This window comes from Homalodisca vitripennis, unplaced genomic scaffold (assembly GCF_021130785.1).
Source record: "Homalodisca vitripennis isolate AUS2020 unplaced genomic scaffold, UT_GWSS_2.1 ScUCBcl_696;HRSCAF=3254, whole genome shotgun sequence".
NCBI lineage: Eukaryota > Metazoa > Arthropoda > Insecta > Hemiptera > Cicadellidae > Homalodisca > Homalodisca vitripennis.
The window spans coordinates 48,803-60,074 of record NW_025776821.1 but is presented as its reverse complement, the minus strand read 5'-3'; positions in this window follow the sequence as shown (position 1 = coordinate 60,074).

Here is an 11,272-nt window from a genome sequence, read left to right as displayed (position 1 = left end):
ATGTTGCTTATATAGAAATGAGGTTTTGAGGAAAATTTCAAGGTCAAGTTAATTATATTCTTGAGATATTGTGCGGACAATCGAAATGACATTATCTTTGCTAACTCTAAGAAAACAAGGCATTTTAGAGTCCCCCAATATCTGGATATAAGAAAGTATACGATACGTACATTGCGGTAAGAGAAACACAACGCTAAGAGAGAGTCTGAAACGTCATTGCGACGCTTTTAGCGCAGATGGAAAGAGGAGGAATTGAGCCTAATGACATTTATATAGAGCTCGAACTTACTTGATCTCAACAAACTTGACAAGCTTGACTCTCATGTCTTAAAGCTAAGTTTTCCAGGTTTCCTATCAATGCGACCTGAATCAGCAGTCATGGATAACATATATTTTATCAGTATGACATATCAAAATTTTTTTGGAATAAAATTTTTAGTACAATATTGACCGTTAAACCATCGTACATGCAGTATTTTGTTGAAGGTTTAACGTCTTGAAGTTATATCCAACTTTGAGAGATAATACTGATAAATCAATAACTTGACAATTATTATAAACTTGATAATGTAAAAAAACTGTTATTTTGTTAAACATTGATTATACTTAAATAAATAATATATATTCACCGTTAACTTTACTTTCACGAACATTTAACAAATCAACCGATAATCACAGACAGATTATTACTTTTATTAAATTATATATTTGTCCTTTTCACAAAATAAAAATTGTACATACCACGACAAATATGTTTTACAGTCGTAACTTTCATTAGTTTTGTTAAAATTGATTTTCCAGTAATTGGACTGTAAAGGTAATTTTATCGCAATTAAAGTGTATTTCCGCTATCAATACAGATTTCTCTTAATTAGCAATACGTAAAACTTGACGTTTTATCTGTTAATCTCCAAGGAGATTTTAGTGATTTTAAAATACTTTTTCTTCAACCTTTCCATTGTTCCTTATAGCTCTATTCATTTGTAATAATGTAAGGTATTATATAGTATACTTTTTATTGTATTAATATTTAGATTGTAATTAAAATCTGTTTAAGTATATAATAAAACAATGGAGATTACTAAGTTTCTTTATTGCTTATTTCTTCTAGTGGAAGCCACTATGGATTAAAAACAACCGAGGTGTCAAGGAATATCGTAAGTACATCTGGGCATCTCCGTGAATGTTCAAGAGCGGCACGTCACTAATCTGAAAAGTAGAAATATTTATGTACAGGGGTGGGTCACTAGGTTCAGTCTACTGCGGAGAATGAATATTGGGTTGTGTGGAGCTGCCTTAGTGTTAAAGCCAGTTGCTAGCGTAGACATAAGGGTGTGCGACCCATTTCTACTTTGATTGGAGAGGCTGGTACAGAACTGACCTCCCCTTCTTCCAAGGAGACAGGATTTAGAATAATACGCAAAAACATTCCCCATGGACCACGACAGGAGAGGGACTCCCAAACTTATCCATCTAGAATATCCTGTAAATCCGGGAGCAGGGCAAAAGTATTTTTAAGACTAAGGGGTAATTAGCCTCTTGCCCAAAAAGAGAATAAAAAAGTAACATGATTGAGAATTTTTATTGTTTCTTTGATGGCGGGCCCTATCACCGATCTTACTCGTCCTGAAAATTCTACCACTCCGGAAATAAGGTCAAACATCCTTTCAGGGTGAAGTTTAATGAAGGCTATCCTCAACTATTTGCTCCAAATAAGAAGATCAGCCGAATTTCATATTTTTTTTATTTCTTATCTTTTTATTTTTTCCGTAAAAGAATGTACAGTATATACATTTACGTCGTTACAGTTAGTACTGTGATGGCATCTCAAACATTTCTGTCCGATTGTTTATATACTGCGTAGTATATGAAGAATTTGATGTGTTAAGGCATGAAATATACTGCAAAAAGTCTTTATAAGAACAAAATATTTGCAAGTCACGGAATCATTTCCAAATATCCGAAATGAAGTGGTTTTATATATATATTTATATATATATATATATATATATATATATATATATTCTTTTTGCATTTTTCTTCTTAATACTCTGTAATTAATTAGCTAATTAGTACTAGTTATAATAACAGAGAGAAAACAAAATACACGTTGTTATGTTTTCTCATAGACTTTACACAATTTACACTTCATTTACCTTTCTTACAATAAATATTATTATAAACTGCAGGTCAAAGACTGATCTATAATTAAAAGCAGAAAAGTGATCTAGAAGGTTTTGATCAATTTGTATTAACAGACTTAACTAGTCTAACCCATTCATGTTTTATTGGTAGCTAAAGCGGATGATTGATTTGGTGTTGTCAAAATCCCAAATACCTTTTAAGAGCAAGGATTACTGTACTGAATTAAAAATAACATTTTTGCATGTTTCACTTAACTACTACATATTTAAATATTCTATAATATCAAATGGCGCAAGATAAAGCACAGAATATCTCTGTTATATCACTTGGAGTATTTAATACTTGAAATATTATTTAGAAATCGAGCAAAACAAAACACTGATTCAGTGTGCAGGGGTGTCCACCCCTTATCTACCAGTGTTTGCTCACAACAAACAACTTAACACTACGCCTCAAGCTTGTTGTGCCGTGATAACCGCAGATAAAATCCGTAGTAACATTTTACAGCTGCTTGCTTAGTGTTCTTTTACAAAGTCTCACGCGATCACGTGACATTGTAACCGTCATAGTAACGACCTTTTATCTTTGTCGGCTTTCACAAAAAAATCAATTTATTACTTACTAAAGTAAATTACTTTTAAACGGTTTACGCCTTGTAGGAAATATAAAATTGTAAGTTATGATTGTTTTCATTGTCTGTCATCTTTTCTTAGTTTCAAAAATAAATGTAGTTTTGTATAGGAAATTCATGTCTTAAAAATTGCAGCATGAATTATTTAGTTATGATACCTTTTTAATAAATTTGCTCTAACATTTTAGAGAATTCTACTCTAATTGTGTAAAAAGAGCTCACATGTAACTTTGTTAAATTTTTTTCGTATACTAATATTTCTAAGTACACAGCAATAATGTATAATTCCTAAGCACACCGTCTAACTGTTAGACAATTCTATATAACATGGACTATTTTAACTGAAAATGAAATTATCGATTTCTCGATTAATTCGATTTTAATCGATTTCTAAATTTCCATGATTAAATTTCCCAACCTTCATCATAAATCTTGTGCATTTCACTTTCATAGTAGATTATTTATCGCAAACAGAACTACTTGTGGTATAATTTAGCTGCTCTGAATACTGGAGCAATCTAATAATATATTAATCTAAGAAATTCCCGTTTTGGAGACGTATCCTTGTACATTCATATTCATAAATCATCTGTATACACTAATTCTTAAATTTTAGGTCGGCCCTAAAACGGTATGAGTATTATTTTGGTTTTTAAATATAACAAAATGTCATATAATATTACGATTGTATGGTAGTAATTTTAATAACGGCTTACAATGCAAGTAGTAAAATAATAAATAAATATATTAATAAATAAATAGATGAAAAAAGGGAAGGTGTAAAATAAATCTAATTGATCAGGTCATAAGGTGTAATAATAGTATGTAGTTTAATTCTTATATTAAAATATAAATAATTTATCTCTTTCAGTACCTGTATAGTACAATTATAATATTTATTGTTATTGATAAACAAATATTTTGTATTTTCATATAGTGCAAAAACAAATGTTTGTATTTGTTTAATTGGAGCCTGTCCTGACGGAAGAGTGGACCACTGGTATAAGTCCGTGCAGAATAAATAAAGAAAATGTAAAATGTCTCTCTCTCTTCCTCTGTAATATAACCCAATCTATAGAATACAATTACAAGCCAAGTAGAAAAGTAAGTTATCAGATTATTTTGTCTTTTCTTCTTTTTCTTTTTTATCAAGTGGACCTCATTGCAACTACAGTATATAGTTACTTATTCATTATATTTTCCACAAAAAATAAATGAATTTAAAAACTCTTAGGTGAAGTAACATTTAGTAATTACATTATTACGTAACTATTGAAGAAGATAAAGAACTACGTTACAATAAATAGCTACAAGAAAATTTGTTTGATACAAGAGATGGCCAAATATACCTTCCTAGCATTACTCGTAACTGCATTATTAGACATGTAGCATAACGTGATTTTAGTCCAAAGAACTGCAAAATAAAATTTGAAGTAAATGGAATATTGAATCCTTGAACATTTCTTTTCATCAAATAGCACCAAAGCTCCATCTGTCTGACTATGGTGCCCGCTCTGTCACGTGACAGCTGACCTGGCGCTTCTGTCAATTTCAAGTTACTAAGCTGATTTACTCGACATCTGAGGGTTTTTTTACCTCTTCATCCTTAATCTTTTTCCCTTCTTGTGCTTTTCAATTCTGGTTTAAACTTCAAAGTGAAATTTATCTTGTGTCAGCAACTCTGCTTGTCATATGTCTTATAAGTCTTTTACGTGAGCCTCTTAAGACTTATTCAACATTGCAGTTATCCTGGCAGAAACCATGAGTTTTGTTTTAATTACCCATAAGAACAAGTTATACCTCAAACACATGAAAGTTTTTTGTTATTATAGTGTTATTGGAGGTGTCTCATTTTATTAATATGAGTAATACACATTTATTTGTTTCCAGAATATGTTTATCAGTTGCTTAGTAAACAATTCATCCGTGATTTCAAATTATTATTATTGAGTGCCCAAAGAGTATATATAATACAGGAAGGACTAAAAATCGTTTGGGTGCATACCAATCATGTTTTGAAAATGAGACATCTTATGGGACTTAAAAGTGTTTCAGATATAGCATCAATCTTTCCAGAATAGTTCTTCAAAGTTGTTTCACTGTATGCTAGCTCTAGACAACTATGAATTATTCCAGCAGGCTGAGGAGCTGCTACTAGTATAACAATTTAGAATTATCTAAATGCATTAATAAGATTCATGCTGGATCTGCATAGAATATTTCGAGATTATCTGTTACATAATTCTCTCCCGAAGCTTTTTAACACATACACTCTACTATTTGTAGCAAGAAAAAAATGTTTCAAATAAAGACAAGTATGTAATAACATTAACAAAAATTTGTTTGAACATTTTTATACGGTACTTGTAAATAAATATACATAAACAGATACGGCCAATTACTAATTGAGGGTATCCATTGCTTCTGAGATCCGATTCAACTTAATTAATAATTAATATATAAATATATTATATTATAAATATATTAATATATAAATATATAAATAATTAATAAGTGCAAACGAACCAGAAGAATCATTCCTGAGTCAGAAAAACAGAATTGTGATAAATTTTGCGTTTATGTCAATCCCTTATGTGCCGGGATTATCGGAGAAAATTAGAAGAGTAGGTAGAAAGTACAACATTAGAACCGCGTTTAAAACACACAACACTCTTAGACAAAGTCTCGTAAAAACAAAACCAAAAAATGGCACACAGGATTCCAAAAACTGTGTTTACAGTATAAAATGTAGCTGCAATAGGGAATACATAGGCGAGACAAAAAGACCACTAAACATAAGGATAAAAGAACACAAAGAAAACACGAGAAAGGGTTTCACAGAAAAGTCAAAAATTGCACACCATTGTTGGTCCGAAGACCATCATATGAATTGGGATGAAGCCCACATAATACATCGGGAACCACATTTCTTCAAAAGGAAATTAATTGAGGCAACATACATTAAATTGGCAGACCAACCAATCAGTCAACCATCAGTCGAGATTAGGCCGCTTTGGTTGCCAATTCTAAAAAATGAAATAAAGAGAATACCAAAAGTATCTAACGGATCGGATATTTGCAATAAACCAATGCGGAGTCACAATATGGTTTTAAGAAGTTCATCTCGCATGAACCAATAATAACGAAAGGGCCCTTTCCTGTTCCCCTTCCCTTTGTATTTCCGCCATCTTGTTTTAGCCGGCCGTCACGATTACCATTGGCTACCCCCTCTGGTCAGTCGTAAATGGTTAGTAGACGAGTGAAGACATATTGTGACCTGTATTCCGTAGTTTAGTTTAATGATTGGTGTTTTGTATAGTTTTTTTATTAAGTGCATGTCTTTAGTGTTAGTGAAGTTGACACACAACATGTAGGTTGTGATTCCTGACTCAGGCGTGCCACAACGCTTTAGTAAGATTTGTTTATTTTAAACCTAGTTTGTAATTATGTATTAGGTTAGTTCTTTACCTGAAGAAGAGATCAGATTGCAGATCTCGAAACGTAGTGTTACTGTTTTCTTGTTTCACTTAACGATGGCAAATGTCCGGAAAAATCCTGTTTCCTTCACAATCCTTCCATCGTCAAAAATAACCTTCAAACAAAGAATTGGTAAACTCTTTTTATGAATTTTCGTATGTCAGCTATATATATACATATATACTTTAGCACTAGAAAAAACAATATTAGCCAATTCTATTATTCCAATCAAAGGATTCTGCATCACAAACGTCAGCATTTGCTTTAAGAATTCAATGTAGATCAGAGACGTATTTGTAAGTAATTTATGACTAAACTTCGAAAGATCTGTAACATTTTATTTTTCCAAATAGAGTAAATGTTCCTGTTTTACCACGATTAATTTAACGCTAAGTTTCTTTCTCCCTTTTTGTCTGTCTAGTTCACTTTCATAGTTTAATCATAAAAAGAAGATCTAACCAGGGAAAATTCACTAGATTTTCGCTCTATTGTTTCTTTTTCAATTTTTGAAGAGAATTTATTTGGAATAAACTGCTGTGGAAAGATACATTTTTCAAATTCAGGAAATTTATCGCTGGTAGTGATTTTCTTCTTTTCAGTGGTTCGGGCAAGTTTAAGGCAAACACTCAAGACATTTTATAATCGATCGGGAAATTCAGCAGCTATTAGAACATAAGTATTTGATTCTGAATCTTTGCAGATGATTTTATAAGATTTATTTAATTATTAGTGGTTGGAAATCTTTGAATCAATCAGTCTTATAAATACTAGTCTACTAAATACTGTAAATACAGCTGATCCAAATAGATTACAAGAATAATAAGCAACAAATAAAATGTACTTTTTTGTTTGAAGTGAATGCCTTTTTTATGAATAATGTATTTTAATCTGAAGTACAACACAACGTGTGATAGCCATAGGGAAATCTCAGACTCTCCTTCACAACAAACAAGTTACGACTGAGCGTCCGCTGGGCCTCTCTAAACTTCTTTACACCTTTAAAACTGCAGACGCTCTTCAAACATTCAGCGCCTGCTATGGACACGTGGCGTATTTCTTACGATATTTCCTTCAATACAAATAAAGAATCAATGCTCATATATAACTCGTACGTACTGGAAAATAAATTGCATTAGTATTATTTTTCATATTATATAATTTATTAGTATATACAAATGTATAAGCAAAAGCAAACGTTTATGAAATTATGGGGTACATTATTTGAAAGGTTATTAGAAAGTTTAGAATGATTGAATACTATTTATACAATAAATTCATTTCATGTTTTCTAAGAAGAAATGCATTTATATAATTTATATAACCAGAAGTGTATAGAAGCTAATATTTCTCGACGAGATAATATGTTTTCATATGGGGACGTAGCGCTGTAGGTAAAGCTGAATTTCGCTTGATCGGTCTATTACACGCAATAGCAAGCTTGTCTGCTCCTGTACATGATGCCAAAATATCAAAACAAAACGATTTTCTTCAGCATGATGTACGCATTTGCACACATTTTTTACAGTATTACCCGTGCAACTGTAGCTTGTGTAGCACGTTTGGCTTTACGTGTTGATATCAGCGAGCGCTGCAAACTGTTACGTCAATATGTAGCGTGTGAAATTGTATGGTCACCTATGGTATCAGTAATGTAGAACTGATCACTCTACATTATAAATTCAATTTATCAATGTCGTAGCTCGCTGAAATTATACCAAATCAAAATCCATACGTCGTGGTTGCCTTCCTGCATGATAAGAGTACACATTGTGTAAACTTGTGAGATGTTGTGAGTGATTACTTGGACAAATCGTATGCGTCACTGGATTTTGTCGTTGCTGTGCGTATACTAGCTCTTCAGCTTCCCTGACTTTTTTGGGAGCCAACTAATAAATTGGCCAAATTTAACTACTACCTGTATATATCCTTCTTTCAATTCTGTTAACACTTCGTGATCAATATTCAGGTTACCAAGTCGCATGATCATCATACTGTATAATCAAGTTAAACGGAAATATATTGTATGGACAACAATTTGTAATAGTTTGCGATTGTAACAAGAAAGCATTCAGGAATGTATTTTGTCTTAGTCTGGAGGTGGTGGTAAACATTTTGTAATTTTCGCTGAACATTTCAAAAATAAAATGATAGAATACTCGATGGTTCGGTTATAAAGGCATTCCAGGTGTACATTGTTTCTCTTTTGTTACTGACATCGATATTTTACCTCTTGTTTCATGGATGATCAGCTCAAGAATGTCAGAGGACAGGTCTTGTAATGTTACGATAGACGTTTCAAGCGTGTCTTTGGAAATACCTCAGAGGAAAATACCTTTCGAGATATCAATTACGTGAAATTTACTGCCCGGGATTGAGAAATTTCTTATTTGTACTATATTGGCTCTTTGAATGTCTAGCTGTGTGTGAACGCCGTGGAATCTGTAGCTGAACTATATTCTATATTCTTGGCGTAAGAATAAGGTCTTAAAAACTAGAGAAAATCTAGGAATTTTTCGTCCAAGTACTAAGACGTTTTGTAATATACAATTAAAAATCAAATTCATTGTCTTTATTATAAATCTTTTCTTTAAATAATCACTGTTTGCTAAAATACAGTAAATATATAAGAACGGAGTAGCTGTTTTTTACAAACTTTAGAAGTAAGTCACGAAAACTATAATATTTAATGCGAGGTTCATAATAACAATGAAAAATGTATGCCAATCATAAAAACAGGTACAAAAGAATTATTAAAATTACATGTTATATAGAAGACAAAGTAAAATCTTTTTTATATTTAAATTTCAAAATATATAGACAGACTCATTTCAAAAGGAAAACGGAAACACAAATAAAGCAAATTTTATTCCAGTCCAGCTTTTGTTAATAATCTTCAGACATGGTGTTATTATCGAGTTGAAAATTGTTACCTGAACAGGCAACTGTAACTTTGCCACTGACAAAATACACACAATCAAAAATAATGAAATATTCTGGATTACATTTATTTCTTAATTTCAATTTAAAATTATGTTATTTTAAATGCAAGTTATAAGCTAAAAGTATTATTTTCGTCAGTTAAGAGCCAGCAGTTAGTGTTACCTTAAATTTTGCGTCATGAGAATAATTTTAATCCTAAAAACACCTTGAAAGCCCATAATCTCAGAAGCCCAGTAATCTCAGAATGATAAGAGAGCTATCAATTTAATTTTCTTTCAAATGCTTTTCCTTTGGATTATCGTTGGGTACAATTTTCTTGTTATGCTCAGTTTATTGATCAGGTATTTATCAATACCCTATTGACATACAAGAAACTAACAGTTAAAGTGCTGTAATCGGTTTTTTTTAATTCTTTATTTTTAAAGGAAACTTTTGGTTACAATACTTTAAATTTGCCATGTCTTAAGACAGGAAAAATACAAAACATTATTTGATTATTCCACGAGGAGTGGTGTTGAAGATAAGGGTATGCTGTATTGCAGTGTATTCTGTATATAAAACGTAATTATAAGGAGTAACTTTTATTATTACAAAAAATAAGTTTTAAAAGTTTTTTTGAAAGCATACAATGTTCTTAATTTTTTCATTTCATTAAAACATACCATTTAATACCTCATTTTAAAATAAAAACATGTTTTTTCACTCTTTCAAACTACAACTCATATTGTAAAGATTTCATATTATTATCTTCAACCGTTTTTATCTGAGTCTGATTTCAAAATGGCCTAATTGTTCTACTTTGAATTCCTGTACTTTCTCATGGAGTAATCAAAAGAATCTCTACTTGTTCTGTTTAAGCAAATATATCTTAAAGGGCTAATAATTTAAAATTAAAAAATATTTTCCAAAACCTAACATTGATACATCTATTGCATTACACTTATTTTTCCTTTGTAGTAAAACAAGCTTATTAAGACATGTTTGAATGATCCAGACTGTTGAGAATGCATATTGTAGGTTCAGGATCAAATGCCAAACAGAAGATAATGAAAAGAGTAGTGACATGTGATAACCTCTGTGTAAGCCTGGCCAAACATCAGAGCCGATCACCGCAAATTGTGTTGCAAGTTGGCCTGTTGGTGGATCAGGCTCATGAGTTGTGATTAGCTTATTTTGACAATTCGATATTCCAAACAACTTCTGCTGCATTTCTGGATAATGAGGAATCTCCAAATTGAGTTTTATGTACTCATTCCACTTTGTGTTCAATACACCTTCATGCCTTCGTAATTTTGTAATGTTGAGGATTAAAAAATATTGAAAAATACTGCTTAAATATTTTCCTTCTTTATATTAGAAACTAGTTCGCTATTCTCTGATAGCCTGAGAGTCCTCAAAGGTCTAGATTATGACGTTGTTTTTGTCCCAATAGTTAAAAATATCTCTTCCAACACAGACAGAAGAAGATGAATTCGTGTGTGGCTGTCATATCAAAGAACTTGAATTTTATTATTATTTTTATAAGGTGACGCTTAATTAATTAACATGTTAATACTTTCAAAAACTAAAAGACTTTATGTTACCAAAAACCTTACGTTTAAATAGCTATAAATATAATGTAATTGTCATTTTAGTACGTCTGACTGTTCTCTCAAAACCTTGAAATTTTGTATGAAGCTTTATTTCTGAGCAAACAACACTGAGTTCGATGGTGGTTTGAAAACTGGACTTACTGAAGCCTAGCCGCTTATGTCACTCAATGGGATTTAGCTGCGTGTTAGAGAACATTTTTTGTATTGGTCTTGTAGATAACCATGATGCCAATGGGAAATTTCAGAGTAAACATTTGAAAAAAATTAAAACAAACTGAATACAAAACCTTGACATTTACAAGTAACACGTATAACCTAACTATTAGAATCTAGAAAATTTAGCTTGCGACCCAGCGTACCTGTTACGTGACACGTGATGTGGCAACAATCTGAAATTTACGAGGTATTTAAAAATATTATGAAGCTATTTTTTTATTATAGGAAGATTCTAAAATCATTACCATTTTAAACCCAGGGTGTTTTCGAG